General features: G+C 38.8%; 1 pseudogene; it reads right to left on the bottom strand.

Moving 5' to 3' along the window:
• Nucleotides 1-4849: 4849 nt before the first annotated feature.
• LOC112313283 (large ribosomal subunit protein eL31-like) lies at nt 4850-5228 on the bottom strand (annotated as a pseudogene).
• Between the last annotated feature and the right edge of the window lie 4125 nt (nt 5229-9353).

Raw genomic sequence — 9353 nt, 5'->3', positions numbered from 1 at the left:
TCTTGGGGCACCTGTTACATATGAAGGGCGGAGGCTTGGGGGTTCACCAGGGTGTGGTAACCCATGTCTCTGCACTGTGACACTGTATGTGGGGGAGGGGTCCCAGAAGGAACAGTGCCACTTGCCCTGCTCTCTGCGGGTTTTCAATCACTTCCCCCGCTACCCACAATCAAATCGAGCCCTTCTGGTGCTGATTCCCAAGTGGGTGGGCTTGTGTACATTCTAGGACCCTGTGGGTCTCTCCAATGAACTCTCCTGTGAGGCTGAGGGTTTCTCCTGCTGCCGCCTCAATCCCCATAGGAGTTTTCAATTAGACATTTGAGGTTTTAGTTCCCCGCGCTGGAACTCTGGGTTGCCCAGTCTGTTTCGCTCCCCCTTTGTTCCTCCCAGTTTATCTGCGTGCGAATGTGGGACCGCCCAGTCCACAATCCACTGCCTCGCAGGGTCTGCCAGTTGCCGCCTTGCTGCGAGTCCTCTCTGCTCGGCTGCCCATGTCCACCCCTCCTACCACTCTGGATGAGTGTTTCCTCTTTAATTCCTTGGTTGTCAGACTTGCATAGAGTTCAATTTTCTGTCAGTTCTGGTTGTTTTTTTGTTTTTAAATTTATTGTTGTCCTCCTTTTGATTGTTTGAGGAGGCACAATGTGTCTACCTGTGCTTCTATCTTGGCCAGAAGTCTGATTAAATTTTTCAAAATGTTTTTTTTAAGGGCCCAGGAGACGTTTCATTTTGGCTTTTCAAAATAATGTGGTTTTTCTTTATTTGTTTATTTGTTTGTTGCAAAATAATGTTTTCGGATGCATAAAACATCATATATAGGAATTCAAAGAAAACAAATTACATGAAAAATATGGTTATCAAGGTATCAAATATTATAAATGTGTGATATATGTACTTCTTTATTTAATCTATTAAGTAACAAGATCTAGCAGCAGTTTAATAACTACCATGATTTTTAAGTGGCAATGAAGTGTAAGCGACATTTCAAGATATCTACAACTGTCATGTGATATGAAAATATTTGTGATTTCTATTAGTGATAAGGCACAGGTCCTGCTAACAGGACTGTGGTTTGATACTTACATTTGCAGTTGGAGGAAACACTTCTGTTAGAGATCAGTGGAAATGAAGAGGAAATGTTCTCAAGTTCACTGATCTCCTAAACCCCAGGTTGAGAATCCCTGGGTTAATTCAATCTCTATTTTAAACATGAGGAATCATTAATCTGAAATATGTAAAATGAGTTCAAAGAAAACCATTGATGGAGACTACAAAGTTGGCATCTATCAATGCAGCCAAATTCCCCCAGGGAGCTTGGGCTTAAAAACAATGACTCGGAAAAGGGAGGTTGCTTTATTATTATTTATTCTATTACAGTTGTCCCGATTTTTCCCTCTTTGCCATCCTCCACCCAGCCTACCCCCTACTCCCACAGTCAAACCCCACACCATTGTCCATGTCCAAGGGTCATTTATACATGTTCTTTGTCTAGTCCCTTCCCCTTCTTTCCACCATTCCCTTGCCCCTTACCCCTGGCAGCTGTCAGTCTGTTGCATGTTTCCATGTCTCTGGTTTTGTTTTGCTTGTTAGTTTATTGTATTCATTAGATTCCTCTCATAAGTGAGATCATATGATATTTGTCTTTTACCAACTGGCTTATTTCACTTAGCATAACAGTCTCCAGTTCCATCCATGCTGTCACAAAAGGTAGGAATTTCTTCTTTCTTTCTGCTGCGTAGTATTCCATTGTGTAAATGTACCACAGTTTTTTAAACCCATTCATCTACTGATGGGCACTTAGGCTTTTTCCAATACTTATCTATGTAATGTTAGCACTTCCATGAACATAGGGGTCTATAACTTCTTTCGAATTGGTGTTTCGGGATTCTTAAGATATATTCCTAGCAGTGGAATTGCTAGGTTGAAAGACAGTTCCATTTTTAATTTTTTGAGGAAATTCCATACTGTTTTCAAGGGAACCAGCTATATGGGAGAACATATTTGCCAAGCACACATAGGACACATGACTCAACACCAAGAAGATAAACAATCCAATTAAAAAATGGGCAAAGGACTTGAACAGACACTTCTCCAAGGAGGACATACAGAGGGCCCAGAGACATATGAAAAGATGCTCAGCATCACTAGCCATCAGAGAGATGCAAATTAAAACCACAATGAGATATCATCTCACTCCTGTCAGAATGGCCATTGTTAATAAATCAACAAATAACAACTGCTGGCAAGGATGTGGAGAAAAGGGAACCCTGGTGCACTGTTGGTGGGAATGCAGGCTGGGAGGTTGCTTTTAAACTATTTCTCTTTCTAAGCAGTATCCCTGGTCCCTAAGTCCTGCTTGGTGCAAAGGCCCTTGGGGAGTTGAGATATAAGAACAAAATGCAAATTAGTTTCTCAATAAACTATCCTCCACCATACTGAGAACAAGAAAAAAGATAACACGATTAATTTTTTAATAAATGCCAACAATAGGAAGTTTCCATATAATATATACAAATATCAAATCATTATGTTGAAATCTGCAACTAATACAATGTTATATGTCAATTATATCTCAATTAAAAGAGAATAATGTTGAATATTGGTTTGTGGTACAAATTGTATTCTGATTATTTTTAATTTGACGTTTTTAAAAATGTACATTTTTCCCCAACTGGTGTGGCTCAGCAGATTGAGCATTGTCCAGCACACTGAAAGGTTGCTGGTTAAATTCCCATTCAGGGCACATGCCTGGGTTGGGGGCCAGGTCCCTGGCTGGAGGCATGAGAGAGGCAACCGGTAGCACATCAATGTTTCTCTCCCCGTCTTTCTCCTTCCCCTTCCCTCTCTCTGAAAATAAATACATACAATCTTTTAAACTATATACATTTTGTAGGGTGTGAAGTCAGGCTCTAAAATATTTATTAAACCAAACAATTGACTAAATATGGCAAAAGAATTACTGAATTCATGTCTCCACCATCAATTTATGATGCTTCCTTTGTCATTTATTAGATTATTAAATATATTAGAGTGTACTTCTTGAGTATATAATTCTTTAGTTCTTTTTTAAGATTTTAGTTATTTTTAGAGAGAAGAGGGGAAGGAGGAAGTGAGGGAGAGAAACATCAGTGTGTGGTTTCCTCTCATGCGCCCCCTACTGGGGACCTGGCCTGCAACCCAGGCATGTGCCCTGACTGGGAATCAAGCCTGCAACCCTTTGGTCTGCAGGACGGAACTCAATCCACTGAGCCACACCAGCCAGGGCTCTATCCACCTATCTATTTATCTACCTATTTATCTATCTGTATTAAAACTGATACCTCCAGTTCCGGTTCAATACAGAAGTCTTCAATCTATGCTGTCCCCTTTTCATGATTGTGAGTACTTCACGAGTGAAAAACATGGATCCTATTATTCACAATATATTTACTTATTTGCTTAATTGTAGAATGCAAAGAAAGTAGTTTCAGAATTGCAAACGCATGCTTATGCAAAACCAGCTTTCTTACTAGAGTTCAATACTTGTTTATTGCTGGAGTTCTTTTTCTCTTTAGCCTAAGGGCATGTGGTCCAAATTCTGGGAATTGAAATACTTGGATTAATGCTGCCTCCCCTATGTATGTTATTTTAAAACCACTTCAGTTCATTTGTTTGTTCGTATTCAATTTTAAGGTCCCCTCAATTGTAATTTATTTTAAATCACTAAATTCTGTGCTGCTTTGTTGTACAGGAATGGATAACTCAGCCACCGTGACATTACATCACAAAGCACTTGATGTCAGTTTGTCCTGTTATCAGTGACGAAAAGTTGGATCATTTTGATTAAGGTCTTGTATACCAGACTGCTCCTGTGGGGTGTCTCATCTTCTTTGTTTAGTAATTCTTGCTACATGAACCTAAGTCCACCATAGCGACAACCATGGAGGAACCCTGCTTCAGAGTTCCATTTTCTGTGTGGAACTAACTGCCTTAATGCCACAGGAATACAGAGAGAAGGCGAGCACCTATTGACTGATTTCTCAGCGGGTGGGCCCCACACATGCCAGAGAAGGTGGAAATCCAGTTGTGATGAAAACACTTGATTCTATTTGTGGTTTCACAGCATCTGTGCTTAAATCAGAATGCTACAAACTCTGGGTAGGTTGCCAACTTGTGATTCTGATCCCCAAATCTCAAGATTTGGAGAAAGGAAAAAAGCAAAGAGCATTCTTTTTATTTGAAACCTTTCATGTGAAGTTAGGATCAGGTGCCCACTGAGAAAGAAGCGCACGGGACCCTGCTCCTCACATCCACAGCAGTGCAGTTGTTTCATAGTCAGGATGAATGTCCCGCTACATAAAACTAGTCGGGTCTATGTTGTCTTCTTGGTTCTATGCCTTTTAATTTTTGCTTTTAAATATATTATTCCACCATATTCGAACAAATAAATCATCGTCCTCTTATATCCCAAACTTACAGATATTCTAGGATAGATGCCACATAGTAGGGGCTGAGTGTACGCATGCATGAAAAACAATGAATACATTGGATTCCCATTCTTTCATTCATTCCTCATTCCTCACAGATGTATAGCATGCCTGCTCTCCTGTCATATGCCAGGACTTATCCTAGGCATTGAGCCACAGAGGTTAATAAAACAGCCCCTGTCAAGGGCTCACATTCTAAAGGGAAAAGAGAGAACGATAAACAATGAATTCTATAAGTCAGGCTGGGGGGCAAGCACTCATACAAATACGTGCTGGGTTGGTTTTTGTCCTCATCGTTGTATTTATAAGGCATGGTCAGTTGGGCTTTTTGGTGGGGTTTTTTTTGTCGTTGCAGTTTTATAACTTTATTCGACAGTCAGCAGTTAGGTCTCATCCACGTTAACCGTTTGTAGATTTTTGAAAGTGGTGACAGGTACGTAGGTGACCAATGTATAGAGCTTGTTTGGCGAATCTTAATCCTCATTACATTTTCTGGACAACCGCACCCAGATACGGTGTGGGAATTGCCTTATTCCTTGGGCAGACGGCTGTGTTGAGCCTGGTGTCAATGTGCACATCTGCAGCTCCCATCTCCTTCATAGCAAATTCTCAGATCTCTGTGAGTGCCCGAGGGGCATGCTCCTTGAAACCCACTCCATGGATGACGCACTTGTGAATGTTGGTGGTGTATTCTCTGGTCACTACCACGCTGATGGCAGAACGACCCTTTTTCTTCTCACCACCGTTTTTGGTGGGAGCCATTCTGCCAAGACCAAGTTGGAAAGAAAAAGGCATTGTCAGTTTATTCACAATGTAGGCACATCAAAATATTATTCACAGGAAACTGCACACACACAAAAGCAAAACATCTCAGTAAGCATCTGAAGGAACACAGCATAGCTATAGAAAAGACATGATTATTTCAGGTTATAGAAAAAAATGACTATCCCAGGAAGAGGACTCCAGTCTTCTATACATATTTATCCGTCACCAGCATCATCATGTTTTAAAGGTACTGCTTGAATTAGGTGACAAGTACCTGGGACCATCAGCGTTGCTAAACTGTTTCAGAGTAGTGCACTGGATTTTACAGGAACAGAGAAAAGGGAGGTGGCAAAAGGCCTCATGGAGTTAACCTGAGTTAAAACATATTTTATTAGAGTTTTCTGAGTACCAACTTTAGTTTCAAAAATAAAGACAGTCAAAAAAAAGAAAATTATTTTGAAATAACGCAGCCCTGGCTGGTGTGGCTCAAAGGATTGAGCACCAGCCTGCAAACCAAAGGGTCTCCAGTTCGATTCCCAGTCAGGGCCCATGCCTGGGTTGCGGGCCAGACCCCCAGTAGGGAACGTATGAGAGGCAACCACACACTGATGTTTCTCTCCCTCTCTTTCTCCTTCCCTTCCCCTCTCTCTAAAAACAGATAAATAAAATCTTTTAAAAAAATCTTTTGAAAAATAATGCATAAGTTTATCCATAGGTGATGGTAAACATATTTATCTCATTCCTATTTTTCTAGAACATTTATACTGTAACTGTTGCATCTCATAGATATTGCTATACTATACTGCACTGTATGTCTAGTCACCTCTAGCATTATACATAAACCCATTACCTACCTAGTTAGTGTCAATGGATTGAGTCAATTCAAATTTTTCCTACACACTAATTTAACATTGAAATGTGTTTTTTAAAAGTTTTTATTTATTTATTTATTTTTAGAGAGAAAGGGAGGGAGGGAGAGAGGGACAGAAACATCAATGTGTGGCTGCCTCTCCCTAGCCCCCTACTGGGGACCTGGCCTGCAACCCAGGCATGTGCCCTGACTGGGAAACAAGCCGGTGACCCTTTGGTTCACAAGCCCATGCTCAATCCACTGAGCTGCACCAGCCAGGGCTGAAATGTCTTTTTATTTCAACATTGTTTACAGATAGCACCATTTACGACCATACCTAAATCGTAATCAGTAACTAAAGTGAAATACTTCTTATACTTTAAATTATAATATAATTAAACCAGTGAAGCTCAGCTGGAGTGTCGTCCCTTAAACTGGGGGGTCATGGGTCTGATTCCTGGTCAGGACAAGTTCCCGGATTGTGGGTTTGACCCCCAGTTGGGACATGTATGGGGGGTAACCAATCGATATTTCTCCCTCACATCAATGTTTCTCTCCCCCCCCCACCTTCCTCTAAAAACAATGGAAAAATATCCTCAGGTGAGGATTAAAACAAATTAATTTAAAAATAAAATTAAAATAACTATGAACTAACTTTTTAAATTTGAATAGAAGACATAGTACTGAGGCAGAATCGAGCAGAGATACAGGTATGAGTACTAAACCAGAAGAAGAAAAAAACAACACATTACAAGAAGTATGTTGTCAATTTCACATCATTTGCTGTAGCAGACCAAAACAAAAAAGCTGCTGTGTAAAAACTGTTTAAAGGTAATAAAGTGAACAAAAATAAGGAACATTTTCCAGCAAATACAGAGTGAATTTGATGAGAAGACTAAAAAGGAATCAATAAAATCAGCTGCCTGCATTCAAAATTGAATGTCCTGTGAAAATTGTTTAAAACATGATAGCAAGCTCTGAACTTGTAACTTTGGCCAACTTTCAAATTGCTTGAATTCCTGCTTGTAAAAGAAAACCAATTTTAGAAGCTCTTATTTCAGTTATGGACATTTCGTTTAAAAATTATAAGGAAAAGACTAAAAATGATATTTTACAAAAAAGAAAGATCTTCAATTAAACCACAAAATAACTGTAGAATACCAGACCTTTCTAACAGTATCTAAGATTAATTGATTCAAAATTGAAAAAATTACAAGTACTTTTCTTTAGCTTTGTATGATTTACGTAATATAGGACACTGTCTAATTAGTATTTTGGGTATGTTTTGTTTCAAAGGACTGCCATACTTGCAATAAAATGACCACTCATAGCCTAAAAACTATGGCATAGATATTTTAAAGTCTTTTACATCTTTGAGAGAAAAACTTTAGTTAGATATAAAAAATATCTCATAACAGCTGGTGCTCCAGCTGTTAGGTCAAGACTCTGGATTTGTTGGAATTTTAAAACAAGCGACTGATGTGTTTCTGGTGACTGCATATCACTTATGATACATGCTGAAAATATTTGTGCTTAGTTTTCCGAAACAGATTCTATGAAAAGCGTCATGGAAACGGTTGTTAAAATTGTTGAGCATATACGTGCAAATTCTATGACTCATCACCAGTTTATGGAACCATTGAAAGAAGCAGACGATGAATTTAATGATCTTGTGTTTTTTGCCAGTGCTCATTGGTTGGACCACAAAGGGTTTTACAAAGTTTCACTGTGCTGTTAACTGCAATTCAGGATTTTCTTGGAACAAAAGGAATGCTTGCCAAATATTCACTAATCAAAAAAATGGTAATGTGATTTACGTGTTTGCATATGAACAAGATAAATTTGAAGCTCCACGGAAAGGAAAAGCTTATTTGTGATTTAGCTAGGCAGGTATAAGAGTTTATGTTGAAACTGAAACTGCGCATGTTTTAATTAACAATAATGATTTTATACATTTTGCTGACATGGAACAATATGCAGACGATTTTAATTGTAATAGACAGCGTCAGGTAAGGTGGCTGTGAAATTACAAGGAAACTTTGAAGATTGCTTTCTTCATATTGATAAATCTAGAGTTGCTTCTCAAATAGCACGATACCCCTTTTATTTTAACATTAAAAATACTGAGTTGACACAAATTACTGAATTTACTTAACTTGTACAGATGTGGTTTTTAAACAGACATGTTTTGCTTCAGAGTCAAATCAAGTCTTCTAAAAAATATACTAGTTTTGTCAATGTAGATGTAAATATTAAAGGAAAATGAGTTTTGGTACCCAATTCAGTTATGGGAAAAATTTTAGGTATGTTAAAACAACTCGGCTATATAAACGTATCTTTTTTTTCAACTGTAAATTTTATGGAATCTAAATACAGGTTAAATATTTTTCATGAAAATACAGGATCCAATGCTACAAGCTGCAAAAAGCATACATGGAATTCTTGTACACCTTTCCCAGATTCAACCATAGTTGACATTTTGCCCCATTTGCCCTGTCAGTCTCTGTCTCCTTTTTTATTTATACATGCATGTATATTAGTTGGAGACATTATGCCCCTTCACGAAAAATGCTACAGGATATAATTATTATTTTTTATTTTTTTAAAGATGTTATTTATTTTTTTTTTAGAAAGGAAGGGAGGGAGAGGGAGAGAAACATCAATGTGTGATTTCCTCTCGCGTGCCCCCTTCTGGGGACCCACAACGCAGGCATGTGCCCTGACTGGGAATCGAACCAGCAACCCTTTGATTCACAGGTCAGCACTCAGCCACACCAGCCAGGGCCCAGGGTATAATTCTTAAGAACAAGGACATTCTCTTTTGAAATCATAGTACACTGATCAAAGTCAGGAAATTTGACATTGCTACAAAGCTATCGTTTAATCCACAATCCCTGTTCCACTCTTGTTGATTGTCCCCTTTATATCTCTTCCTATGGTTATTTTTCTTTCCTGGTCGAGGATCCAATCCAAAATCGCACTTTTGATTTAGTTGTGATATCTGCTTAGTTTCTTTTCATCTGAAACAGTTCCTCAACTTTTTTTGTATTTCTTGACCTTGACATTTTTTGAAGAATATAGGACATTCATTTTGTGGAAGGTCCCTTAGTTTGAGTTTGTCTGATGTTTCTTCATGATTAGGTTCAGGTTGTGTTATTTTTGGCAAGAATACCACAGATGGGATGTTGGGTCCTTCTCAGTACATCACAGCAGGAGGCACATGATGTGGGTTTGCCCGACTGGAGATCTTACCAATTGTACAGCAATGGAAC

The sequence above is a fragment of the Desmodus rotundus genome, chromosome X, assembly GCF_022682495.2.
Source record: "Desmodus rotundus isolate HL8 chromosome X, HLdesRot8A.1, whole genome shotgun sequence".
Lineage (NCBI taxonomy): Eukaryota > Metazoa > Chordata > Mammalia > Chiroptera > Phyllostomidae > Desmodus > Desmodus rotundus.
This window is presented reverse-complemented; position numbering and strand designations above follow the sequence as displayed.